The 27,734-nt window shown below is 46.5% G+C and overlaps 1 protein-coding gene, 1 long non-coding RNA gene and 1 pseudogene across 11 annotated transcripts in view; all 3 read left to right on the forward strand.

Moving 5' to 3' along the window:
* The window catches only part of Ddx11 (DEAD/H-box helicase 11), a 117,739-nt gene that overhangs the window by 61,876 nt on the left and 28,129 nt on the right, over nt 1–27,734 (forward strand). The window contains exon 28 of one of the 3 annotated variants that reach the window (XR_013043999.1): nt 27,503–27,601. The exons of the other annotated variants lie outside the window; for them this stretch is intronic. The gene's annotated coding sequence lies outside the window, so the exon portion shown is untranslated. Of the gene's footprint in view, nt 1–27,502; nt 27,602–27,734 lie in introns of those variants that run through there. 3 annotated transcript variants of the gene reach the window in all.
* LOC143268283 (uncharacterized) lies at nt 1,619–22,322 on the forward strand. Its single transcript, XR_013044014.1, has 3 exons — nt 1,619–1,754; nt 6,425–6,490; nt 22,184–22,322. It is a non-coding gene; the product is annotated as an uncharacterized LOC143268283 (long non-coding RNA).
* LOC143268281 (putative sperm motility kinase W pseudogene) lies at nt 12,544–27,601 on the forward strand (annotated as a pseudogene). 7 transcript variants are annotated; one of them, XR_013044010.1, is made up of 11 exons: nt 12,557–16,535; nt 18,620–18,796; nt 19,524–21,388; nt 21,574–22,302; nt 22,660–22,772; nt 23,078–23,238; nt 23,758–23,926; nt 23,999–24,192; nt 24,857–24,999; nt 25,691–25,994; nt 26,970–27,601. The product of XR_013044010.1 is annotated as a putative sperm motility kinase W pseudogene, transcript variant X4 (transcript). The 7 variants fall into 7 exon arrangements; XR_013044011.1 differs by having other exon boundaries at nt 21,574–22,020; XR_013044012.1 differs by having other exon boundaries at nt 21,574–21,987.

Here is a 27,734-nt window from a genome sequence, read left to right on the forward strand (position 1 = left end):
GTGGGCTACATAATGGAAGTTAAACCCCAGCTTGTGGCAGTTAGGGCTTGCCCATCCCCCAAAGTTCTGCCCACCAACTGCCCACCAACACCTTTTCTCAGAGGGGGCGTGTCTTAGCCTCCCTTCCATATTCATTCTCTGGCACCAAAGCATCCACTGTCCCTGATGACCTATGGATAATGTAGATGTCTGTCCTAGGTTTCTTTCTATTGATGTGCCAATCACCAGGACCAAAAGCAACCTGGGGAAGAAAGGGTTTATTTGGCTCACACATCCTGATCATTGACCATCATTGAAGGGAAGTCAAGGCAGGAACTCAAGTAGGGCAGGAACCTGGAGGCAGGAAGTGAAACATATGTTGACTGGCTTGCTGAGCTGGCTTTCCTATACAAATCAGACTTCCTGCCCTGTGGTGTCACATCCCCTAGTGGACAACCACCCTCCCATTCCAGTCATTAATGAAGAAAATACCAGCCTGGGCAGTGGAGGCCCATGCCTGCATTCCCAGCCCTTTGGAGTTAGAGGCAAGTGAAACTCTGTGAGTTCAAGGCCAGCCTGGTCTACAAAGTGAGTTCCAGGACAGGCTTCAAGAGCTATGCAAAGAAACCATGTCTCAAAATAAAATAATAAAATAAAATAAAATAAAATAAAATATACACCCTCTTTTCTGTAGGCTATAGACAATCTGATGGAGGTTCATCCTCAGTCACAGTTCCCTCTTATTCGATGCCTAGCACACAGTGGTACCACACAAAGGGAAAGATCAATTCTATATCCAGAGGAAAAGTCACCAAACGCAGGGTGCTCTGGTAGAACACCTAAGTATCAGAAAGCAGCTGCCAGTGGCTGTGTAGCTGGCCAGGATCTGAATGGAGCAGATGAAGACCTGGAGGATTGCCTGCTGGAGCTCAGGAGGGAACTATATGGACACTGTGCTCTGTCTGGCATGGGTCTGAGAGAAGCCCATGGCTCTGATCTGCCTGCTAGAGAAGACTGGAGGCAGAGAGGGACCCTGACTGGAACTCCTTCCAGTCAGTCTGATGGTCCCCATCCTGCTTCTGTGTAGGGAACATGGAAGCCTCGAATGAGTGAAGTCCTGAGGAAATGTATATTTAGACTTGGATGGGGCCATCTAGGACTCAGAGACCAACTGTCCCCCCATCAATAGGCAGAGCCATCACCCATATGGTCCAGGCTCAAGAGGAATGGCCACACTTTCCTCGGGAGTCAAACATAATTGTTTACCAATGATTGACCAGTGTGTGCAGACCAGCAACTGTAGTTTCCTCCACCTCCGGGGTGTTTCCAGCCTGAGTCTGCTCATGTACAGAGACCTCTGCACAGTCTAGCTGACCTCCCCCTGTGCTGTACCTCATGAACAGGCCGATGGTCCCGGGAGCCATGGGCCTCATTAAAGAACCCAGCTGAACCCAGCTTCACCGTCTATGTGTCTGTGTGTCTGCCCTTGCTTGGATCCCTCTCCAGCATGGTTTCCAATCTGTGAGGGACTTGACACTCTAGACACATCCTTTACAACCCACACTCTGTCTCTAACCCCACAAAGGGCCATGTGGTTCTTAAGGGCTTGCCATGAACTGTGTAGGCTTCCAGGAATTTAGAGAAACAGATGAGCTGCCTGCTCTCCTGTCAATCAGAACACCCCAAACCACGTTCAGCACAGCAGATCCAATCCTTGAGCATGCTTCAGAGTTGAAGCACTCAATGGTGCCAAACGGCCTGGGTCTTTGTTTTAGGTTTGTTATTTGATTTTTTTCTTTGTTTAATTAAATGCTCTACTTTGTTATTTTGGGGATTGACTCATAGATTTATTAAGCTTCTTGTCACATACAACTCATGAGTTTGTAGTGTACAATGTGGGGATTTCTAACCTGTGCCTGGAATTGAACATCCATTGGGACCATTATTTCATCCACTGGATTATTTCAGAATAATTTACAAAACCTTTAAGTGTAGCTGAAGAAACTCTAACCCTTACAAGTTCCCTTGTCCCTGTCCAACACACTAACCCTTCACAGACACTAGGGTCTCATCAGTATAGATTTGATTATATCATCTAATCTCAAATTACTTTAGCTTTTGTGTGTGTGTGCATGTGTGAGCATGTGAGTGTGTGCTTGTACAAGTGGGTTGCTTGTGCATGTGAGTATATGTGTTTGTGTGCTGGGCACGTACACGCCAAGGCACACATGTGGTGGTCAGAGGAAATCAGTAAGTTCTCTCCTGCTTCATTTGTTGAGCCAAAGCCTGTTGTTTTGTTTGGGGCTGCATATGTCAGTCTAGCTGGCCTGGGAGCTTCCACGCCATTCTCCCTCCCCGTCCACTTTGCTGCAGGGATTAGATTTTGTGTGACAACCAATAAGGCTTTCTACTTGGGATCTGGGGATGTAAAAGGTGTCCTTGGGTTTGGCCAATTGTCCTGTTTATATCGTTCCTCTCTTTTTAACCATGTACATGTATATAAATAGAGTCTTATATTTTAGGTTATTTTTTTCAAGCCAATTTAAAACAACATGGGCTTCATCAAGGTTGTGTCTGTGTGTAGTGCGTGCACCATCGCATTTCTTATTTCCATCCTCTTCTCCATTCTGTTTGCTGTTCCTGATACCTCTTTGTGAGTTTCCTTCCATCATCAAGTATTTTCTCCTTCAAATTTGTATCATATGTATTACATATTATGAGTCCTGCCTCTTGTCCACAGCATCTCTTCTTCCATTTACCCTCACACTTGTCCACACTTGCTTTATGCCCTAAGCATAGACACAAAGTCACACACACACACACACACACACACACACACACACACACACACACACACAGTCACTTTCAAACACAGAATTCAGAAACATCTCTATTCTAACTTCTGCATATTATAGAAAACCTGGCAGTTATCTCTTAGTATGGCTTATTTCACTTAACATAATAATCTCCAGGTCTACCCATTCCTGCTTATCTCATTTTCTTTACAGCTACTGATGTGTTTCTTTCCCCGTTCTTGTGTTGGTGGACATCCTGGCTGGTTCCTTTTCTGAGCTATTGTGCACCGTGCAACAATGAATCTGGGTGTGTAAGCATTCCTGCAATGCATTGATGGGTTAGACAGCTGTCCTATATTAGTTGTTCTTGGACTTCATGCTGGCAACCTGCATGCTGCCCCAGTTTCAGTTTCCACTAGCAGTGTGTAAGCATCCACGTTTCTCCGCACCTTGCTCAGCATCTGCTGGCCTTGGTTTTCTTGATACTAGCCATTATGACTGGGGTGAGAGGTCACTTAAAGACATTTTATTCCATGTCCCAGGTGAGGAGCATGGTGAACACTGTTTCAAGTTTGTGTTTTTTCTTTTGAGGACCATCTGTCTCTTCAGTTCACTATGCCCTTTGAGGATTAGCTGAAGTCATTTTTCATGTGTCATTTTACAGCTTTCCGTGTGTTTGAAGTGTCCATCAGATCTCATGCTAACAACTTTTGTTTTGTTTCTTGCCTTTTCTGCAGGTGTCCCTTTACTTTGGCCACATTTCCTTTGGTGTGCAGAAGCTTTTTGATGTCACACAAGGCCACTTGTCAGTTCCTGAGGTGTTTCCCAGACTATGTGGTAAAGTGTGTGCTGATTTCCTGTAGCACCCCAGGTCTTATCTTGGATTCATTTGGAATGATCCTAATGTGGTCTAATATGGATATCTGTCTTCTACATGTTGATATTCCATTTTCTCAGCAACATTTGTTGACAAAGCTGTCCTTTTTTCCTACAGATGTCCATCACCAACTTTATATAGATTTAGGTGACTCTTGCTTGTGGGTTCATTTTTAGATCCTCCATTGTATTCCAGTGACCCGCATGTGTGTTCCTGTGCCGGTACCACACTGCTTTTGATTCTATGGCTCTGTAGTGTTGGGATCTTGCCAGCACTGTGATTTCTCCTCCTCCTCCTCCTCTTCAATCTCCTCCTTCTTAGTATCTTCTTCCTCTTCCTCCTCCTCTTCTCCTCTGCATCCCTCTTTTATGAGGCAGATCTCACTGTGCAGCTCTCTGCCATGAAACTCACTATGTGGACCAGGCTGTCCTTAAACACAAAGATCTCCCACCTCATCTGCCTCCCAAGTGCTGGGATTTGTGGTGTGTGCCAACAGTCCTGGCAGGACTATCTTCTGATTTACCACTACTCTGATTCTTCAAGGACTTTTGGATTTCCATATGAAATTTGTTTTTCCCTCAGTCTATGAATTACGTAACCAGAGTCTTGGTCCAGATTGAGCTTTATCAGCTCATCACTCCCAGCAATATAGCCACGAGCTCAATAAGTCTTTCTATCTTCCATAATCTTCTTCGGTCTCTACAGTGTCTGGACATTTTCTTTGTGTACATTCTTTTCATCTCATTGTTTAGGCTTACTTGTATTTTTTCTACTGAAAGGATTGTGAGTAGGATTGGATTTCCTGGTTTCTTTGTCAATAAATCTGTGAATGGTTTGTAGAAACAAAAGATTATCAGGATTAGCTATAAAATAAATTCTATATGGCTATAAATGTGTAAGTGCTGCATTATGCCAAAAATTGAATAAAAAATTCATCAGCTTTGGCCTGAGGATTTTTCTTAGGCCTATTGACAATCGGCACTCTGACCATTCAGATTTCGTAATACACTGCTGGTTACTTGGTAATCTGCTCATGCTAGCCTAGAATTTTTCTGTCTGTCTAGCACCCTTGTAACAGACAGAGTGTCTGAAAAGTTGGGTTATGTGGTTGATGAGAGAATGTGACGATAAAAGATAAACTCTCTGTTCTGCCACAGTTTATTAACAGTATATTACTAAATATTATATTACTTAACGTATGACCTCATGCAAATCGAAGTTAAGCACATGTCCAGGGACAGAAATGATATGATTTATGTTTTGGAACTGCTAATTGAGTTCTATAGAATCTTGAAGTTTGACTACCAATGGCCTGATTTTTTTTTTTTTTTTTAAGTTTCTCAAGACACAGTTTTTCTATGTATCCACCATGGCTATCCTGGAACTAGCCCTGTAGACCAGGCTGTCCTCAAACTCACAGAGATCTGCCTGCCTCTGCCTCCTGGGGGCTGGGATTACAAGCATACGCCACTACCGCCTGGCCTGGCTGAGTTCTTTACTCACCTACTCCTTGCCTCCTCTCTGGAACCTGTCAATTGCTTGGGCTGGCCCCTCTCAGTTGTCTTTATTGCAGGAAGTCAGAGGGCTCTAGGATGTTCTCAATCTTCTTGTGCATATACCATGTTCAAGAAATCTGGACCCCATTGAGTGAGACACACATACATATAATCCAGACACAGGAACTCATACACATCCAAACCTTTCACCTTGATCTCCAGTGTGTTGGACAAACAAGCCTCCGTATTTCAGTTCTCTTCCTGATGCTTTCCCAAGACACATACAGGGACACACTGCCATGACCCTCAATGATTCAGCTGGAGCTCCAGCCCATCCTTTCCCCTTAGCTAAGCTCTGCATTCCCTCCATGAGCTGTGACAGAGAGGGCACAGGTGTGACTCCTGTGAGGGCGGAAGGGCATTTGACTTCTCACCACTGCATCCACAACTGGAAGTGAAGAGCTTATTGGGGAGGGCTGCCTTGCTTTTGAGTCCTGCTGCCTGTCTAGTGTTAGGTCTTCCTAGTCTCTGAAGTGATTGTACTCCACACTTGATATCTGAATATTAGATATTTGAGGGCAGAAGGAGGAAATCACTAACCAGCTGTGTTCAGTCCAGTTCTCTAGTGGGCCAGCTGCCTTCCTGATTAGGTCATTCGTGCCTGTAAGACCCTCAAGCACATGTGCAGACAATCACACACAGGCACAACAGCCCAGGGAAAAATTCAACTCCAGATGTGAACACTCTGCATTCTCCTCCTCAAATGTGGAACTAAGTCAGGGTCTTCAGCAGACTTGCCTCAGGGTCAGTACAAGGAAACAGAGGGAGAGAAAACTCAGTGGGATAGTGTGTGATCTCAAAGGGGTGGGTTCTTTGCCCAACTGGGGAGCTCCACATTGGTAATCCATTTGTGACTTGGAAAAGGGAAAGGAAGCAGATTGTGAGGAATGACTCCAGCTTTGATGGGGACTTTGTGGCTCACTTTTTTTCTTGCCATGGGAAGACACCTGAGAAAAGAAACCCAAGAAGGAGGGTGTATTCTTGCTCAGACTTTGATTGCTATAAGCCAGAAGAATATAGTCAGAATTCAACCGAATATGGTAAAGCTATACCTAGAAGAATTAGGGAACTCTTCCCGAGGAACCCAAATCTCAAGGAGTATTTGGTGTTATTGGGCTTTTAATATATCAGTTGTTTCCTGCAATGAATTTCTTGTGTGTTCTCATACCTTCCCCAAGCACTTCTAACAGTGTATTTTATCTGTTATATTTCTCTAGCATCCAAAGCCAAAAGGCAGACAGGACAAAGCATTTTCGATCATTCAATGAGTCTCCTGAACTGAGGTAAACACCCTTATGGAGACACTGGACTGTGTTATAATGCTGTAGTGCTCAGATTCAATAGATTATAAATATTTGTAATCATTGAAATGGGTTAGTTATAAATTATTATTGATTAAAAAACTACTGCTAGTTAAAGATGCTTCACATTGATACAATGTTGATGCAAACAGAGTTATTCTTGTTATGGTATATGCATGAATTTCTGTTCTTGTATAAAATATTGTAGCTTTACATTATATCCTAGACTACTGAGGGAAATCACAACAAAGATTTTGGTAAGAGTTTCTATGTTTAAAAAAGGATGAGAGAAGTTTGTCTGAAGTAAATGCCAAATGGACTGAGGCTACATGGGAGGGTTTAGAAGGTCAAGGTGTATGATGTGAATATGGAAGGTTGTAGAAGATCACAGGAAATGTCAGAATGTTTCTCCTTACCCAAGGTCCATTCAGGCTTAAGAATGTTGTCTACCCTCCTTGTCTTTGCTAAACTTGTTAAACAAGCTATTTAGATAAAGTGAATCACATATATGTTTTATGTTGGTAGTTTGGTTTGGTTTCTTTACTGAACTTGTATTTGATACTAGAAGAGCTTCAATTTAAAATCATTGTTTTTAAGGCTGCTTATTGTAGACTGTTAGAGAACATAAGTAAATAGTCATAAATAATCAAGTTTTTAAATTGTAGTCAGGCTAAGTACTGACATAATTAATTACAGGGATAAGCTTTGCTCAGTCCCTTGCATATGTTTTCAGGGTTGAGCTTGAAAGAAGTAACAAAGCTTGTCTATTCGGATACACCTGGACAGCCCTCATACTTCAGAGATCTCCAGAATATGGCACTTAAATGTTGATCTAAAAGCTCATTATGTCAAACAGACTCCCAGATCTCAACAGTGACCCAAGGTCTCCAAAGAAGATTACGTATAAGGCACCACAGCATTTCTTCCTGGATTACGGCAATACTGATCATGGGGCAAGATGCCCAATGCAACATCTGCCACCAGGACCTGGCCCAGACAGTGGAGAAGCAGCAGGACACTGAAACTGATTTCACCTTTTGCCTGGACAAAGGAAGATCAGTCTTCCCATGTCCCTCTTCCACAGAAAAAACTCTGTCTTATAGGCCTGATGGCCAAAGAAGATTGATGCTGTTCTGACTGGGGCCTCCAATGCTTTGGAAACCTGGGTATGAACTGGTCCCTGTCACTTATAGGATTGGAATCTACTTGGTCTGCCCTCAGACATAATTTATCCTTCTCAGATTTCTGATAGTACTGACAGTTAGGCTAGCTATAAATTTGTCAGCTAGGCAGCATTAGACACCCACATCCTTCTGCAAGGCTATTATAGCCAGCTTGTTAGCTCATTTCTTTCTTTCTTTTCTTTTTCTTTTTTCTTTTTTGGTTTTTTGAGACAGAGTTTCTCTGTGTAGCTTTGTGCCTTTCATGGAACTCACTTGGTAGCCCAGGCTGGCCTTGAACTCACAAAGCTCTGCCTGCCTCTGTCGCCCGAGTGCTGGGATTAAAGGGATGTGCCACCACCTCCCAGCATGTTACCTTATTTTTAAAAAAGGGTTCTAAAATATAAAAGTTTAAATAAGTCATAAAGGTTTAAATATGGGTCTAAGAAAGATCTGAGGATATGAAAGTTTTGAGGACCCCAGAAAATGATTTAGATTATGAGAAATGTTTTAGATTGCTCTCCTGTTCTATGGTATAAGGGTTCAAACCTCAACATTTAATAGAGTTCTGATAAGCCTATAGAATAATGGCTATTTACTGTTCAACCACAAAATCAACATTTTAGATTAATTTTAGTTGTCTTCTATAAACCTAGAAGTGCTTCTCCCCAATCCAAAATAAACATCCTGCCTAATTTATACTTGTCCGTCTGGACAGAAGGAAAATGCATATGCATTTAACTGAAATCTGTAGTTCTTGATGGGTCACAAAGGTATGAGTCCACTTCTGCTGTTTTACAGATACGCATCACCTGCTTTGTCTGTGATATGGATTTCAGTACAGATTGATAACACTAACTTATGTAAAACTTTTGTCATATTGTAAGATAGTTCCTGTAGGCCTCAGAGGATTAAAAGAGTCATAAAACTTGGATCCATTTCACAGATGTCAAAAGGACCCCAGATAAGTACAGCTTATTCCTAAGGATGGTATTTTTTCTCTCTCTTGGCCTTGGGATCCCTGTTCTTCCCATTTACTAAGGAAGTGAGCCTTAGGGTTCCAAATACATTCATAAATTTCAACTTCTGTTCCTAGTTTAAGTTTGTCTCAACAGATTTCCACTTGGCTGGCAGACACCTCCAAGCTTCAGTTGCAGACTATACTGCTCTGGACAATTTTGAGCTCCAGACTAAAGCTGACATGGATTAGCCCTGTAGTGGTATTGTGTTCACCAAAATATTGTGTACCTTAATAAACTTACCTGGGGTCAGAGAACAGACAAGCCACTAGTTAGTCAGTGATAGCACACGCCTTTAATCCTAGCATTCCAGAGATAGAAATCCCTCTGGATCTCTGTGAGTTCAAGGCCACATTGGAAATAGCCAAGCATGGTGACACACGCCTTTAATCCCAGAAAGCCAGCCTTTAATCCCAGGGAGTGGTGGTAGAAAGTAGAAAGATATATAAGGCGTGAGGGCAAGAAACTAGAAGCATTTGGCTGGTTAGGCATTTGGCTGGTTAAGCATGTGGCTGGTTAAGCTTCAGGCTTTGGAGCAGCAGTTCAGCTGAGAGCCATTGGGATGAGGACACAGAAGCTTCCAGTCTGAGGAAACAGGACCATCTGAGGAACTGGCAAGGTGAGATGGCTGTGGCTTGTTCTGTCTCTCTGATCTACCAGCGTGGACCCCAATAACTCGCCTCAGGTTTGATTTTATTAATAAGAACTTTTAAGATTCATGCTACATTAGCCCAGCCAACGTGATTTGTTCCCTGTCTCTACGGGGTCAGATAGATACATGTTTCTGCCAATGCCCCATTGCCCAGCCTTTGACTAGCCTTTTTGGTGCCCTGACAATGGTGCCCCAATGCCAGGTTGAAGCAGCTCCAGAAGAAAATATGTCATCCCATGTTCCCTGTCCAGAGAAGGCTGAAATGTTGGGTCAAAAGGACACTCCCTGGCAGAGAGGCAAGATGGCCAACTATATTGCTCATTGACATACCATGAAAATAGGTTCAGAGTTGTCAATTGATAAAGTTATTAACTGAAATGGCTCTGCAATAAGATAAGAGACTTGACATTCTTTGTGCAGAACCAAAGGGGTGTAACATAAGATTCTAATCTGGTTGCACTCAAAGATCAGAACTACAAGGCCTTAAGAATGAGAGTAGATAAAGATGTCACTGCCCTAGAAAAATCTGTTAGCTAATGGTTTGTAGGACCCCATGCCGTTGCATCCCTGGACAGGTAGGACTCATGATTGAGCCCTATCTTTGGTACCTGTGAAGGGGGGAATGTTGAGGTTCCCCAGCACAGCTTGACCACACAGCAGCCATGACAGGCTTAGGGGTCCAGACACTGCTTCTGTGACAGGCTTACTGGCAGGCAACACCCAGATCCAGGAAAAGCAATAAACTGAAACCACCCAGGGATCCACTGAGGGATGAGGAAGTAACTGACATCCCAAACATGCCCACCATGAGATAAGGTGGCCAGATGTCCCTGAGTCTAGCACAAACCTATTGTTGTTTTACAGATACCCCTAGACAATTGTCGGCCAATCAGGGTCCTGGACCCTGGAAATCCCCTCATCCTAACCTCTGCTATGATAAAAACTCTACCCTTACTGAGCTTAGAGCTCTCTGCTGTCACCACTGTGAGGGACAGAGACTGAGCTGGAAATAAAGGCTCTTTGCTTTACATGTGGAATTAGATCTCCTTGGAGGTCTTTTGGGGATCCTCATGATCTGGGCATAACAGCTAGGAGATAGTGTGGATAAGCAGTACACACCACCACAGACACAACTACACCTCACACCACCACCATTATCACCACATACACTATATTCCTACTAAGAAAACACTTAACAACCACTACCACAACAACTTATTATCCTACCAACTTCTTAGCGACACTGCCACTTCTCAGTCTGCTAAACAGGAAGGAAATAGACTCGGACTGAGAGTGAGAAAGCAAGAGAAGCTCCATTTAAAAGAAAACTTCATGTCTAGAAATACTAAGATAAAAGCTGAACCAAGTTTCAGAGACACAGACACCCACCTAACACTCCAGTCAAGGCTACTCCCTGCCCTCCAGGGTGGGTAAGCTGCTGGCCAAGAAATAGCTAAAACAAAGGCTTAATCCATCAAAGTCTCCAACAGTACTGGGAGAGTCTCCAAACATCTTTGGTTTTCTATAGTTCCTCTCTTGGCTAAATATTCCCGTTAACTGACGTGTGACCCTGTAATAGGAAGGCTTGTGCCCCTTAGCCTTCAGTTTTTCCATTAAAAACCCTTCATTTTGAGAGCTCAGGGCCATCCTCCTTTACCTGGCTAGCCAGTGTGTTCAACGTGGACCAAGCCCGGGCTTACGTGTTTTAATAAACCCCTTTGTACTTGCTCGGGATATTGGCTCTGTGGTGTCCTGCTTGGGGGTCTTGCTACATGGGCACAAGAGGAGGCAGGAATACTGGCTGGGTTTTGTCAACTTGACACAAGAGTCACAAGGGAGAGGAAACTGAGAAATCGCCTTCACCACTTTGTCCTGTGGGCATGGCCATGGGCCACCTTTTTAAACACAGATAAGGCCCTTCCAGCTCCCTGAGGGCGGTGCCAGCCCTGGGCAGTGGTCCTGAGTCATATGAGAAAGCAAGCTGAGCAAGTCATGGAGAACAAGTCAGTAACTTTCCCCCATGCTTCTTCTCTCTGCTCCTCCTTGAGTTCTTACCCTGACTATCCTCAGTGATGGGCTTTGAATGGAATATGCAAGCTAAATAAATCCTTTCTTCCTAAGATGTTTTTGGTGATGGTGTGGGACGGCAGGCAGCTGGATGGTGGTCCCACCACCCATGAAGAAACCATAAAGTGCCCTAGTCCATTGCTTTAGGCGGAGGAGTTGCGACCTGTGATGGAGAGGATGAGCAAGACCAGAAAGATGAGTCAAGACAGAGTGGCCATTTTACTTTGGTCCCTCAGTTCCCACCAGTCCTTATGAGCTAGTTTATGTTTGTCTCAAAGAAAACAAGAGCTTGGCCTCTGATTGAGAGACATGATCCTGTCCCCCAAATAGAGTGACTCCCAGGAACTGTGAGATAGGAATGACCAGAGACAGTTGGAGAAGCAGACAGGAGGCTGCAGCCATGCTCTAGGAGTTGTCCTGGACAATGGTTCTAAGGTCAATCAGCACCCAGGATCACAAGGTAGAAATTCAGATCTCCTATCTATAAGGAGCCCAGTTAACACAGCAGTTTCCCAGGACTCCTTGAAGTCAACAGGCATGACAGGAACCTAGAGCCCTTCCCCACTCCCAACCATCACTACCTCCTCAGAGAGAGTAAGTCCATGCCCAGAGACACCAGGGGGCCTCCTCCTACTCTCTGGGAGTTCATATTTAAAGTGGCCTTTAGTCAAAACTGGAAGCAAACCCCTGGGCCAGGCCTGGGACTAACAGGTTCAGGCTAGAGAGTGGCCAAGCACTCCCCATGCCATGGATCTTCCTGCCTTTACTCCCCTGCTGGTCCCAAGAACAGAAGACTGAAAACATGAATTTGACAAATCCCTAGTGACTTTGCCTCTCTACAGGAGACCTGTTCAAAAGGTACCTCATCCTCAAAAAGCCAGAAATGGTTTGAGGTACACAGAAGCCAAGGACAAAGGCCACTGAAGACTGTGCTGGCTGCGATGTGCTGGCTGTAATTTGTAGATGAGATAATATCCATCTGTCTGTCTGATCCACTGAAGCAGAAGCTGGTGGAGACTAACCTCATTTTGATGAGAAAGGGAAAGGTACCTGGGACACAACATGAAGCCAACCACTGTGGGCTATAGATAGCCTGCTGTGATTGGTCCATTTCTCACTCTGACCTCACAAGGAGCCACTGTGAGGGATGAGGGTCCTGTATATAAGGCTGTGGGCTGGGCTGCAGCTCTGTCCCTACAGAGCAGGGAGCTGATTTAGGTGACCTGTGGGACTCTCATAGCTATCTGGTTAGTTGTTGAGCTGAGACTTTGCCACCACCTATCTGCACAGGAGCACATTGACCACCTAGCCTCATGGACTGCCACCCCAACACCAAGAGCCTGAACAGCCAATATATGGTCCTATTTCCCATCGGCCACGGTGCATTTGGCTCTGTGCAGCTGGCCAACCATCGCCTCACAGGCATCCCGGTGGCAATCAAAGGGATAGAAAACCTCGAGGAGGACCTCTGGTTCATTGTATATGAGATGGTGGCCCTGGAAAGATTGCACCATCCCAACATCATTCGCCTCTTCCAGGTGCTGGTAACACCAGAGCAAATCTACTTCATCACGGAGTTTGCCCCGGGAGGAGACTTGTTCCAAAGAGTGACAGAGGAGGGCAGGCTGCAGGAGGAAGAGGCACAGAAAATATTCGGGCAGATCCTGTCAGCCATCAAGTATTGCCATGACCTTGACATCGTCCATCGAGACCTGAAGCCCGAAAATATCCTCTTTGATGAAGAGGGCAACGTGAAGCTGGCAGACTTTGGCCTCGCCATCAGTTGTAGACCTGGAACTCTACTACACCAGCAATGTGGGACCAAGAGCTTCAATGCCCCAGAACAGGTCCTGGGGTTGGGCTATGATGGGAAGAAGACAGATGTATAGAGTCTGGGTGTGCTGCTCTATTTGATCACCACTGGAAACCACCCCTTCCAAGGAGACACCATGGAACAGATCGAGGGGAAGATCATCACTGGCACCTATGATATTCCAGCTCACATCTCTGGGCAACAGGAAAATTTAATTCACCAAATGTTGACAGTTGCCCCAGAGAGGAGGCCCTCCATTGAAGACCTTCAGCAACATCCATGGGTTATGAAGTGGAAAGAAAACATCCCAAGTGAAACCTTATTAGATCCGAAGGTTTTAGACACACTCTCTGACCTCGGCTTTAATATGAATGACGTTTTGGAATCCCTGCAAAAAAACAGATACAATGATTTGATGGGGACATACCTAATCATCAGAGAGCAGGCCCGCAAGGGGCTGCCCCTTGAGATCGGCTGTAACACCTCAGTCAAGTCTGGGGACTCTGGAGCTGTGCCTCCTGCGTCCCTAGTATATCCCTCTGTCTCTGGTCTTCCCCCAAAATGGAGGGCCAGTGAGCCCACCTTTGGCCTGCCCCACACCCAGCCCTCACACCAGCCCCTGCCTGTTGTGCCAGCAGCCCCAGGGCAGAAGGTGGCCAGAAGTGCCTCCATGCCTGTACATTATCCCCAGAAGCAGAGCCCCACTTTGAGCTGTGCCACCCTATCCAGAGGTGAGACTTCTCTCAGTGTCTGCAGCAGCATATCAGAAGAGGAAACCACTCCATCCTCTGGAAATGACTCTGACATGGAAAATGCACTGAACCCTCAGAACATCGGGTGCTTCCAGAGACTGTGCAAGAGAATCAGGGCCTGCTTCTCCAGATTATGCTGCTTCTCGGGGGATGGAAAGACACAAGTCCAGCCCATGTTCAACAACAAAGTGGCTCCCGCGACAGAGACAGGATGAAGAGCCCAAGGAACTGGGCATGCAGGTTTGACAGGGTGCATATGTGCTTAGCATTTTATTTTCTCTGCCTTTTCATCGAAATATCAGAAATGTATATGGTTTTTTTTTTTTTTGTGGGGTCCAATGGGATGATCAGATGTATTTCTACACCAGCTGGATTAAGACCTGCCACTTAGCATACCTCCTCAGGAAGAAATCCTGCTGGAATATACTCAGGTGGTTTCTGATGTAACTGAACTAGCAGAAGACAACAAAAGACTGTGATGGGAGTGAGGTGGGTGGTGGGTGTTGTGATGTGGAGCTGTTGTCCACAGGGAACAGATGTTCATATGGAAGACTCTGCCTGGGGATCTAGGGCCTGGCAGAGTGACTATGGTCAAAGCTCAAAGGGCCACTTCAATGTCCCCCTACAGTTCAACTGGACAGGCAGAGTGTGTCAAGACCTGTGGGGCCTGATGTCACATTGAAGAGGCCACTGTGGGAGGCTGAGCTGGATCCCAGTTCCTGCATACCCTGGGCACCCATTCTAGACAAGATGTCTGCATTATCACAGCACTCTCTACCGTGGCATTCCGGAAGAATGCCCTCAAAGAACAGAGGTTGATTACAAAAGATCCATCAAATTCCAATCCTCAGTCTTTCACATCTGAGGAGCCTGGAGGAGGAGACTCTACTGATCTTTTCATGGCGATTATGTGACCTAGATCCTTGTATTTCATGGGCATTGTGTTCTCAAATTGTGGGATCTCTGACTACAAAGGCAGGTGGTTTATTGTTGCTCAGGGTCATGCCTGACTAGAGCAAGACTTTACTAGAAAAACAAGGTCAATTCTCTCATCTAAGCAAGGGATGGAGAAGGGATGTGAGGCCATCGTGTGTAAGGAAGAAAAGTACCGATGGAATCCTATGTGATGATCTGGTGCCTGGCAGAGGGACTATGGTCAAGGCTCAAAGGGGACACCTCAAGATCTCCCTGCAGTTCAGGTGAACAGACAAAAAGTAATGAACGCTGACCTACATTATGATAGCACAGAGTGGGGCATCAGGTAGGTCTGGACACAAGCATCTGCAGATGAAGGTATGGATAGTTAGTGTCTCCTGCTGCATGTCCAGTTCATGGGACACTGGGCAACCCAAGAGGTCATTGTGATTGCAGTGCCACAGGAGTCTCCAGAGGTAACTAACTCCATTCTCAAGAGCAGAGGATACTGGGATAGCCATCCAAAGCATCTGATGATCACTCAAGAAGCAATCATGGTTTCTTTTAGCCCTACATGCCAAGAAGAAAATAAATTCATTCTCATGGGGCACTAATGCTGGCCCTTTTTCTCCTACATCCCTCCATGTATTCTATGTCCAATCACCCAGAAGAAATTTCCCTACAACAGTCACAGTAGAACCATGCTCCAGATTTTGGGAAACACAAAATTGTTGGGGTGGGTTTCTGGGCCTCTCTGTCCTCCCATGACTTTATGGACATTTATAATGCGTGCAGTCTCTGGAAGGTCGTGTGCAGGCTCGGATTGAGCTGGGACTTTGCCACCATCTAATGCAGAAGCCCTTGTGCCAATATGTGATCCTGTTGACAAGGCTCTTCTGCTCTTCAAGCAGACATTGTGATTCACCTCTCTCCATATAAACACAGCCCAGCATGCCCTTACTTTGTGCTACTGTTATTATGGTCATGCTATGAGAAGAAGGACTTTGACAGTAGGAAGTGGGATGGGAAGACATCGTGAGGCCCAGCTGTACTTGGGCAGTAGACAGCGAAACCACCGATCCCTCTTCAGACCTGCTTTCTATACTGGTGTCCTTGTACAGAAGCTCTGTCACAGAGAAGGCACCAATTTCTCCCCGAAACTCCTTCAGCCTTCATTCTGAGTCTTCTAGATGGGAAGAACCTGGAAAGGGTCTCTCCAGATGTGTCAGAGGGTGGCCCTATGACCTGGGTCACAACATTTCTTGGGATTTTGTTCCAGGTGTGGGATGTCTGACAGAGCCGGGCTCACAGCTCTAGCCATGCAGCCTGTTCCTCACTTCCTGGCATGTGCCTGCTCCGGTCCCCCTGTAGCATCATGGGAGTGGTTCGTCCTCCACAGCCCTGACCCCATTCTTACCTACAAGGAGTGAGAGAGAAGACTGGGACTGAGGTTTGAGCCCAGCTTCTGGGCTTCCTTTGTGCAATGATCTGAGCTGTTCTTTTGTCAGTTATCATTGGATGGACACGGCCATGTGACAGGCCCTCAGGATGGGCCGGATCCCAGGATCAGTAGTCTGGTGTTCAAGCTGTCCACAGGGAGCTGACACTCTGGAAGAGTCCAGGACAAACAGGAAGACGAAGGTGCTGAGGTAAGTAACATGAAAACAGGTAAACAGAGTCACGGATCTCAGAGGGTCCATGGAAGGACAGGGAGTTGGAGGACACTGTCTTGTGTGAAGGTCACAGCTGGGCATAGCCTGGGAGGAAAGAAGGGATGAGACAGATGGACTTGAGAGCAGCCATGTGGAAAGCTGCCACCCTGGATGGTGGCATCTGATGTCTCTCTGTCATAGTGAAGTGTTTATGGGCACTGAAAACACATTTCTTACAATTGAACTTTTGATGAAATGGTGTTCTGGAATCTCTTGGCTGTCAGGACCTGGGAGTGTTGGCAGTTCCATCAGGGCCAAAGACCTGTAGCACCTGCTGCTCTTTTGCTAGTGATGGGAACGGCAAGTGAGGGGACAGAACTGTGGGAAAGATAGGAGTCTAAAGTCAGCCTGAGAGGGTAACTGTGGTGTACTCCCAGCATTAAGAGGCCATGTTCCTTCTGTGGGACCCCACCATTCTTCACATATAACTGTAGGATTTTCAGATACAGTGATCATTCCAGGTAAAACATGTCACCAGGCAGCCCTCCTGGACCTGGCTGATACCTAAGCCCTGATACTCTCTTCTGTCCCAAACAGACACTCAGTCACCTTGAGGAGACCCATCTCCGTACAGGATTTTTCTTTCTACTCTGATGAGAAGCCACTGAGTTGGGCAGGTGGGATGCATCCCCTTATCCTCTCTGCTCTGACCTGCTGTCACTGTCCTCTTTGTGGATGTCACGAGAATCAGCAGAGCAGTCAACATCATGAGGCACCCCTGAAGGGGACATCCCAGGCTGAAGCCACAGTCAACTGTGCACCAAGGTCCTTCCCTGTTTGTGGCTGGGCAGTCTGAACACAATCTCTTGCTCTGTTAGTGAGGGCCTGGGCCCTGGGACTCTCTAACTTCTGCTGCAGTTGTTGCTGTGTCTGATGCTCCTGCTGCCAAAACCTAGGTCAAGGGTTTGAAAACACAAGTTTCCAACCTCAAACCAGGACAGTTCTATGTCAGAGAGGACAATGTCTAGATTTGAAATGGAAGACCAGGTGAGGAATGTGGGAAGATGCCATGAGGCTTTCTCACCTCCATTCCACATGTTATATCTGCCCCAGTCTAAACTGGCATTAGTTCTAGGAATGAATAAACTCCTGGTGTACTGATGGGTGGTGAAGGATCCCTGGGTGGATGTCTCATGCAGAGACCATTCAGATCCCTCTGGGTGTGCCTGTTCCTCTTCATTCTTTGAACATCCGGTTGTGTGCACACTCTCACACTCATTGTCACTTTGAACAGCTGCTCACCATTCACTAACATGCTCCCAGCTGTGCTTCACTTGTAGATCCCAGCCTCCTTTTCTGCAGGGAAGGTTTAGTGTGATCAAACAGGGAATCCCACTAAAACAGTGCAGTGAGCAGCTGGACTTCCTTATGCCTAGAGCCTGCACCAGACAGGCACCTGGATCTACACCAGCTCTTTCTCTCCCCAGGAAAGACCTCGTGATCATTCACTAGCTTGAAATTCAGCCATCTCGAGTTCCATCTTCAGTTCCCTTGTCTTTTCTGAATGGCCATTGCCTAATCCTAGTGTGGGCCTTCATTAGCCAGGAACATGGGGACAGCTTATAATGATGTCACCTGTGCACTCTCTCTGCTGTGCTCTCCCTTTGAGCACTGTGTCCCCTGTGACTCTCTGTGTGGCAATTCATCTGTGTTCCCACATCTTCCTTCAGGAGGTCTCTGTTCAGAGTCATGGCCTCATGTTCAAGTACTTGGGACTCCTGTCCTTCTCATCCTATGGTTTTCTATCCTCTCCCTCCTCCCTTTCAACTCTTTTGTGCATGTGGCCTCCTTGTAGGCCATCATCTCTGTCTGCGGGACAGGAGGTCCCACTTGCTAAGTCAGACAACCTCATCTGCATCATCACAACCATCTGTAGCAGGGGGGTAAACAGGGTCTGGCCCTCTTTCTTGCCCTTCCTGCCACTGTCCAGAGTGACATAGTTCATTCTTTTCAACGCCTAGAATTCCTCTGAAGATGGGGCTTGGCCAAGGGCCACCTGAGCAGAGGTCCTGTCTTTTCAGGTCCACCTGTTATTCCTAATGTGAGAAATCTGGGCATCTGTCCTCTTCACATCGGGTGCTTCAAGATACTACACAAGAGAATCAGGGATTGCCTGTTAAATGTGACCTGCTTCCCTTGGGGTTTCAATCACAAAAGCCCATCCTATGTTCAACAACAAAGCAGCTCCCCTGAAAGAGGTAGGATGCAGAGCCCAGTGAGGAACTGGGCTCGCAGGTATGAGAGGGGGCATATGTTGATTTGCATTTTATTTTCTCTTTTCATCTGAAAAATAAGAAATGTGTATGGTTATTTTGTGGGGATCAATGGGATGTTCAGATGTATTTCTACACCAGCTGTATTAAACCCTGCCACTTAGCATACCTCCTCAGGAAGAAATCCTGCTGGAACATACTCAGGTGGTGTCCAAAGTAACTAAACTAGCAGTAGAGAACAAAAAACCGTGCTTGGAGTGGGGTGCATGGGTATTGGGAAATTATTAAGGCCACTCCTCATAGTTTAAAGGATGATTTATTTAGTGGGTAACTTACAAATGAAGGGATAGGCAGGTCATGGGGTCTGGGGAAGGTTATTGCAGTCCAGCGGTGTTCTCTTGAGCTCTGCTTGGTTAACCTCCACCATTTAGGGTCCAGGAACAGAGAGAGGGCTGGTCCCTCTCGATCTTGAGTCTCCAGGGTCCTCCCTTGGCCCTGTCTTTTAGGCATGACAGTTGCCGAAGCCTCAATGGGGGTTGGAACTTCCAGATCAAATCTGCAATGGCTACACACTACAGGTGGGAAGTGTTGTGATGTGGAGCTGTTGTCCACAGGGAACAGATGTTCATATAGAAGACTCTGCTTGGGATCTAGGGCCTGGTAGAGTGACTATGGTCAAAGCTCAAAGGGCCATTTCAATGTCCCCCTACAGTTCAACTGGACAGGCAGAATGTGTCAAGACCTGTGAGGCCTGATGTCACAATGAAGAGGCCAACTGTGGGAGGCTGAACTGGATCCCAGTTTCTGCATACCATCGGCACCCACCGGTCTAGACGAGATGACTGCAATATCACAGGACTCCCCACCATGGCATTCCAGGAGCTGTCCCTCTAAAGGAAGTGGTTGCTTAAAAAACATCCATCAATTTCCAATCTTTAGTCTTTCACATCTAAAGAGCCTGGGGAGGGGACTCTACTAATTTTTCATGGCAGCCATGTGACCTATGTCTTTGTATTTCCTGGGCATTGTGTTCTCAATTGTGGGATCTCTGACTAGAAAGGCAGGTTGTTCATTGTTGCTGAGGCTCATGCATTACTAGAACAAGACTTGACTGGAATAGGATCAATTGTCAAGATGGAATCTAATGTGATGATCTGGTGCCTGACAGAGGGATATGGAAAAGGCTCAAAGGGGACACCTCGAGATCTCCCTGCAGTTCAGATGGACAGAAAAGAAATACTGAGCTCTGGCTTGTATTTTGATAGCACAGAGTGGGGTGTCAGCCAGGTCTTGACACAAGCATCTGCAGATGAAAGTCTGGATGCTTAGTATCTCCTGCTGCATATCCAGTCCATGGGACACCAGGTAACCCAAGAGGTCATTGTGATTGCAGTGCCACAGGAGTCTCCACGGGGAACTAACTCCATTCTCAAGAGCAGAGGATACTGGGATAGCCATCCAAAGCATCTGATTATCAGGCGAGAAGCGCTGATGGTGTCTTCAAGCCCTACAAGTAAAGAAGAAAATGAACTCATTTTCATGGGGCACTAATGCTGGCCCTTCCCCACCCCCCAACTCCATGTACTCTAGGTCCAATTACCCAGTTGATATTACCTTACTACAATCACAGTAGAACCATGCTCCAGATTATGAGAAAGATTTTTGGGACAGGGTTCTGGACCTCTCTGTCCTTCCATGTCTGTATGGACATTTAGAAAGTGTGCAGTCTCTGGAAGGTCCTATGCCAGCTGTAGGCTGGGCTGAGCTGGGGCTTTGCCACCATCTAATGCAGAAGCCCTTGTGCCAATATGTGATCCTGTTGACAAGGCTCTTCTGCCTTTCAAGCCGACAGGCTGATTCACCTGTCTCCATATAAACACAGCACAGCATGCTCTTACCTGGTGATACTGTCACTATGGTGACACTAAGACAAGAAGAACTTTGACAGTAGGAAGTGGGGTGGGAAGATGTTGTGAAGCCCAGCTGTACCTGGGAAGTAGACAGCGAAACCACCGATCCCCCTTCAGACCTGCTTTCTATACTGGTGTCCTTGTACCGAAGCTCTGTCACAGACAAGGCAACAATTTCTCCATGAATCTCCTTCAGCCATCATTCTGAGTCTTCTAGATGGGAAGAACCTGGAAAGGGTCTCTCCAGATGTGTCAGAGGGTGGCCCTGTGACCTGGGTCACTGCATCTCTTGGGACTTTGTTCCAGGTGTGGGATGTCTGACAGAGCTGGGCTCACAGCTCTAGCCATGCAGCCTGTTCCTCACTTCCCGGCATGTGCCTGCTCTAGTCTCCCTGTGGCATCATGGGAGTGGTTCTTCCTCCACAGTCCCGACCCCATTCTTACCGACAAGGAATGAGGGAGAAGTCTGGGTCTGAGGTTTGAGCCCAGCTTCTGGGCTTCCTTTGTGCCATGATCTGAGCTGTTCTTTTGCCAGTTGTCATTCCATGGACACGGCCATGTGCCAGGCCCTCAGGAGGGGCTGGATCCCAGGATTGGTAGTCTGATGTCCAAGCCATCACAGGGAACGGTCAGAGTCCAGGACAATCAGGAAGACAAAGGTCCTGAGGTAAGTCCACATGAAAACAGGTAAACAGAGTCACGGACCTCAGAGGGTGCATGGAAATGCAGGGGTTCGAGGAGCCTGTCTTGTGTAAATGTCACAGCTGGGCAAAGCCTGGGAGGAAAGAAGGAATGAGAAGAGGGACTTGAGAGGAGCAATGTGTCACCTGAGTAGAGGTCCTGTCTTTTTAGGTCTACATGTTGTTCCTACATTTGAGAAATCTGGGGATCTGTGCCTGTCTCCTGGGAAGCTGCTGATGACTTCTCTCAGTGGATCGCTAGTGTGAGAGCAGCATGGAGATCCTCCCAGGCTTTCTTCTCATTATAACTGCTCCTCCTTGGAAGGTCGATGGTGGAGCAATGCTCAGGGCTTCTGAGAGCGTTCCTTTGCTGTCATCTGGCATGTGCCATGCACTGATGGAGATTCCCTCACCACCTTGCCGGAACTCCATAGACGATTCTTACATTGTACTTGGAAGTCTGAGAATCTGAGGGATTTGGGCATTGTGCCCCGGGTCCCTCAGAGAATGAGTGGGGAGCCAGAGCTCGATGATATTGTCAGACTGAGAGAACCATCAGACATCTGCCACCTGTTTTCCCTGAGTGGTCAGTGTGATTATCTGGAACAAGACTGTTCAGGTTCATTTCCACTGGGGTGATTTTGACTTACACTTTTGGGTTATAGTCCATTACCCAGGGAAGTCAGGGCACAAACACATAGCGGTTAGTCATATCATAGCCACAGTCAAGAGCAGACAGAAATAAATGCACACAATTGAGCTTGCTTGCTTGTGTCCACTAGAGATCCCAACTCCTGTGCAGTCCTGGACCCAAGCCCAGGGAATGGCCCTGCCCTGAAGAGTTGGGTCTGCCCATATGAATTAAGACAATCCAATAGCTCCTCTACAGACACGCTCACAGGTGAACTTCTGGAAGAGTATTCCTCAGTGTCCCAGGTCACTCTGTGCTTCCCAAGTTGACAGTTCAAACCAAGCAGCACAATTGCTCCCAGTGCTCACCACAGCTCCCAGCATTGAAAACTGTCAGCTCCATGAGCAGAGGCTTCAGCCTCTTTGCTTTTCCTGGGTTCAAAGCTGACACCCAGCCGCACATCCTCCCTTCCCCTCTCAGCTTCTTCCCCAGGATAACTGACCTTGTCTATACTCAGCAGACATCACTGGGATGTTTCCACTATGTCCCGGCCTAATGATCCCAGGAAATAGGTTATTTCCCAGAAGGCCATGCTGCCTTCAGGCCGAATCTTTGCTCTCTTTCCAGGCTATTCTCAAGTTGTGACACCCTTCCTTCCATGAACGGGTAGCGACTTTCAGTCCTTGTTCCTACTACTAGCCTAGGCTTGAGCAGAGTCAGTCCATTTCAGCTCCATCGTGGTATGTATGCTGCCTGCAAACCTCAGCCTTTTTTAGACAGATGGTCTATCCCTGAGAGCCTAGGACACCTTGGCAAGCATTTAAAATTATTCACATCTTGTCTCACTTACTTGCCTATTTCTTTATTTTCTCCTCTCACCCTGTCTCCTCTCCTTTCCTCTTTGGTGTGTGTGTGTGTGTAATACCTATGTGCTGTGCCTAGCATCTGGAGGTTCCAGGATTACACTATGAAGTCATTCTCTCCAACCCCTTTGAAGGACACAGGGATTGATGTCTGTTGCTTACTGTTCCAAATGTTTTTGCAGGTGGGGAACCTAATGGACATGAAGCAGTGTCAGAACTTGCTGGAGAACTCTGTGACTGTTCTGCGGGAGTGGGAGCCAAGACCTTGGCCCACACATGTGCTGTTCTCCTTCTTTGGATGCCAGTCAGGACAACGAGATCTCTGTCCCTCAGAATTGCCTTGGTAGTTGATTTAGGTCTCCAACATCTCAGCTTAGTTCTCTGGCTTTAGATCTTATTGAGTCTTAGCATTCTAGATGATTTACCCCTGTTCTTTATGCCCAGTTTATATTACCAAAATTTTATGTGGCTGTAACAATATATATTTAACGTTTTAGGATATGGCTACCCCCATTGGCATGCTCAGAGCCTTTGCCCAGGGGTGCTCTTATTTACCTGTGAGGAGAGCAAGCCAGGAACTTGTATTCTTACTCAGGGATGAGAACAAACTAAATCTCAGAGCATGACCTGCCACAGTGTGGTCCCTGAGCCTGGAAGCTCCTGGCTCCACTGTTCAAGCGTCTTTGTCTAGTCTGTGTTGGGACCTTTTCCATCCCTTACTTGGTAGTGTCCACAGACCCTTCTGTAGAAATTGGAGTCCAGAAAGCCCAGGGTAGGGTTTCCAGCAGGACCTTGACCTGTGTTGGTTCTCCTGGCTTTCATCCCTGCCTTCGCCAATCAATATTCTCATGTCTGTCCTTAGAGCTGGTCTGCTCCCGTGCCCTGCACTCGGTGAGGAGGTTGGGAGCAAGCATCAAATGAATGAAATACAGGCTCTGGATTCTATCAGAAAGCCGGTGTCAGACCCCTGAGGCTCTGAGAAGCCAACAACCTGTTCAAGAACAAATATTCTCTGAGGCCATGAAGACAAGGTAGAGAGTGGGTGCCCCAAGGAAGCGGGTCAGAGGTCTCCCTCCCTGCATTATTCAAATCCTCTTTTGTAGGGCACACTAACAAATCCACATAGTCCTGTCTCCCAGAAGACAGGTCAAGGTGTTGCTGCCAGAAGAGCAGGTGATATGAGCCACTCCGAACTCCACTATGAAACAGAGCCAAGACTCAGTTTACTTTTCCCACAGTCTTCCTCAGGCTCATCTTAGAAATGAAGATCACCCAGGACATCCTCTTTTCCTTGAAGGTAGGATGGCCAACTTAGAGGCTCTTAGCTTCTGATGCTAGCACAATGGGGTTCTGAATAGCTATGAGGGGAGAGGGCTGACAGTGCAGCTCCCTCCTGGGGCAGATGCCTGGGGTAAGTGAGGCCCTGGGGAAATGTCTATGATCTCTCAAAGGGAAGTCCCTTCATAGTCTCAGGTCTCAGGGTCTGTAGCAGAGGCTTTGGCTACAACCAAATCCTGCCCCTCCCTGAATAGAAACAGAGGAGGGGTGGATTATGGGTGGGGGACAAATAAGGGGAAGAGGAGAGACGGGGAGGAGAAGAGGGAGAGGAAACTGTGGCCAGGATGTAAAATAAATAAATTTTTAAGGTGCATACATACTAAAAACAATCCTAAAGCAAATGACCAGCAGGAACCTTCTCTCTGCTGTCCATGTTAAGGGACTGGTGAAAAATTGCTTACTTTGTATCCCTGAGTACAAGAGGAGACCCCAGTTCCACCTCAGATATTTTTGCCTCCCTCCTGGCAGCCTTACTTAGGACCTGCTTTGGGAATGTGATCCACGGTCCATGGGTTAAGGCTAGGAGGGTAGAAACATGGCTGCATATGCCCAACCCCAATCCTCTTGCGGGAGCTGTGGTGTGGGATGGTCACCGCAGTCCTTTCTTACCTTGTGCCGTCCAGGTGTTGCTGGAATCATAATCCAATGCTTCTAAACTTTCTGTCTGAAGAACAGGGTACTTAGTGTGTTCAGGACTGCCCGGGAAGGGGTGTCCATGCGAGGAAGACGTCTGACCACCAGGTGAAAGGCACTCAAGTGACCCCAGGTAGCTTGAGGCATCTTTATTTATACTTCAACAGTTTTTCTCCCAGGATACATGAACAGATTTATTACCATCTCTAATTTTTGACTTTTAAGAAAGACATCACATTTTAAGAAAGACATCGTGCTTGTTATAAAAGCCCTCATTACTCCCATTTATGTTTCCCCAAACACACTTTCCCAACTCCCCTGGACTTTATTCTAGACATGGAGTTCAGCATTTTTGCAGCTTAACTAAATATCCAGCCACACATATCCTGCTCACACAGTACTCACAGCAGCTACTTGTGGTTCCAAATTAACAACTAATAGACATGGGTAAATTGCTTTAAGGACAACAGTATCCAAGCCCCAACAATTATTTCATGTCTGTAAGATATGCTTTTAAAAATTCCCTTTTCTACAAGAGGGCCCCATGTCTCAATCTCTCTGTAAAAGGCAGACTTTGGTAAGGCACTCTTTTCCTATACTACCACACTACTTTTCTTTCACCAATATAAGCTCCTGTGTATGGTAAAGATGGATGTATTCATCCCACATTTTGCATTGCATTTTTTCCTCCTGGAGCATACCAGATCCTACCATTGGCTCTATATGCTTGGTGTCCAGGGAACTTACTCTCAACACTTGTCACTGTGTGCATTTCTGAGGCTTTTTCCCTAGTCTGTGTATGCATGCCTTTCTCTCCTTTCCAGAATGGAAAAATTAAAAACCATCCAAAGATTCAACAGTACAATGAGAGAGAAAAGAGCCTACAAGCTGCATGAATTCAGCCAAGTCCTGCAATGCCCAAGGTCCACTGTTCTTTGCCAAGTGAGAGGCCATCTCCACAGGCTTTACCATGCAGAGACCGGTTGGACAGACATTCATATGCGGATCAGAGACTAGGCTGCATGGCTCCCTACACTGAACACTGTGCCTGTGTCTGAGACTGAGTTAAGGTGCTCTGTGTCCTTGTGAGAAAAAGGAAAACAAGGCTGAATAAGGCCTCTCCTGAGGGTGAGTACCTGGGCCACACCAACCAGTCAAGGCTCACAGCAAAGAGCCGGTTTTTAGCCCTACTGGACATGCCCCAGACCCAGGATCTCTCCCCCATTCTGACTTTCTTTTCAGAACAGGCTCCCCATCAAACATACCCATTTTAGTCATTCTCATGGCTACCACCTTGACACACAGTCCAGACCTCAGTCCCCTTTCATACACCTCTCCCTCTGTGTGACCCATCCAGACAGTTGCCACATCTAGTGTCCTAACACAGCTCTAGAGTGACCCAGCTCTCACTGAACAGCTATGTGGCAGGCTTGGCTCTGCAGCCTGGCAGCCATTCTTTTCTCTCCCTTACACTTTCTTAGGAAGTCAGACCTAGGAAATGTTATCCCAGGATGACCCTCCCCTTGTAAGTCTTCACAGCGTCCAGTACCATGTCCTTGGCATTTGGAGGTGAGCTCAGGCACCAACTCCACCCATTCATTGCACACAGCAGCTAAACAACATCCTTTATAATAAACTCATAACATTTCACCTAACCACTTATAAGAACAGATTTTCAGCCCATAAATCCCCTTTCTGATTTATTCCAGGCCTTATCTGGCACCACCTCCTCTATTCACTCCCCTTTTGGGTAGGAAATGAAGATGGCTGTCACTGCTCCATGTGCTTAGATTCATTCCCTCAGATTAGCCCCAAGGTTCCCCATTTGTAGAGTCTTCTCCAGGCCTCTGGGAGAAATCTCCTCAGGGCTGAACCCTTAGGAAAATTTGATATTTGATGGCACAGTAAGTCCTGATGGGGAAGCAAGGTAAAGGAGTGAGAGAAACTGGTCACATGGTGTCCACAGTCAGGAATCCCAGACAGGTGATGTTGATGCTCTTGTTGGTTTCTCCATTATTTATTTATTTATTTATTTATTTATTTATTTATTTATTTATTTATTTATTTATTTATTTATTATTTGTTTGTTTATATTTTTTACAGCTGGTGATGCAGCCTGAGGAAATGTTCACAACACAACACTCAGGATGGGTCTTAATACCTCAGAGACACCTCTCCAGAAACACCCTCAGATATGTGCCCAGATTTCTGCCTCTTAAGAAAACCTAGTTCCTGCCACACTACCTAGAATCCAGCCTCAACCTCAGATATCATTATTGTGGGTACTGCTCTGCAAGGGCCTTCACATTCAGGCTGTATTGGCTAGGTCTCCAGGAAGAGGTTGATCTCTCTTTCTTGGCTGCTGCCTCTTCCTCAAGCCAGGGGACCTCTTTTCTTCAGCCACCTGAGAAGTGGCCAATACCACACACCTACCATGGCATGGGCCGCAATACCAGGAGAATCATTAGACTCTAAATGTGAATACTTTTAGAGTCCATCTGAGTGATACCAGGACAATTTTGGCTTCGGAGAAATATCCCTCGCTCTGCAATAGTGACCCCAACTCACCTCTTTTTGGAACACAGAAAAAATGCTCAACTCCCTCAGACATTCTGTCTCATTGCTGAGACCACCAGGTCAGGACGACAGCCCATGGTCTGCTGAGCCATCTTCACCTGACAAGGCCACCCTTTCTCTACTAAATAAAGGGCATTGTTCACATGGGCTGAGGCCTGAGGCCTGGAGTCGCCATTGTTTAGTGTGTGTGTTTTCTCAGTTGTAACAAAGGCAGACAAAGTACTCTGGGGTGGTGCAGTAGGTAAGGTTGTCATGTGAGACATTGGAGCTGGCACATGGTGTACACAGTAC

This window comes from Peromyscus maniculatus, chromosome 13 (assembly GCF_049852395.1).
Source record: "Peromyscus maniculatus bairdii isolate BWxNUB_F1_BW_parent chromosome 13, HU_Pman_BW_mat_3.1, whole genome shotgun sequence".
In the NCBI taxonomy this organism is placed as follows: Eukaryota; Metazoa; Chordata; class Mammalia; order Rodentia; family Cricetidae; genus Peromyscus; species Peromyscus maniculatus.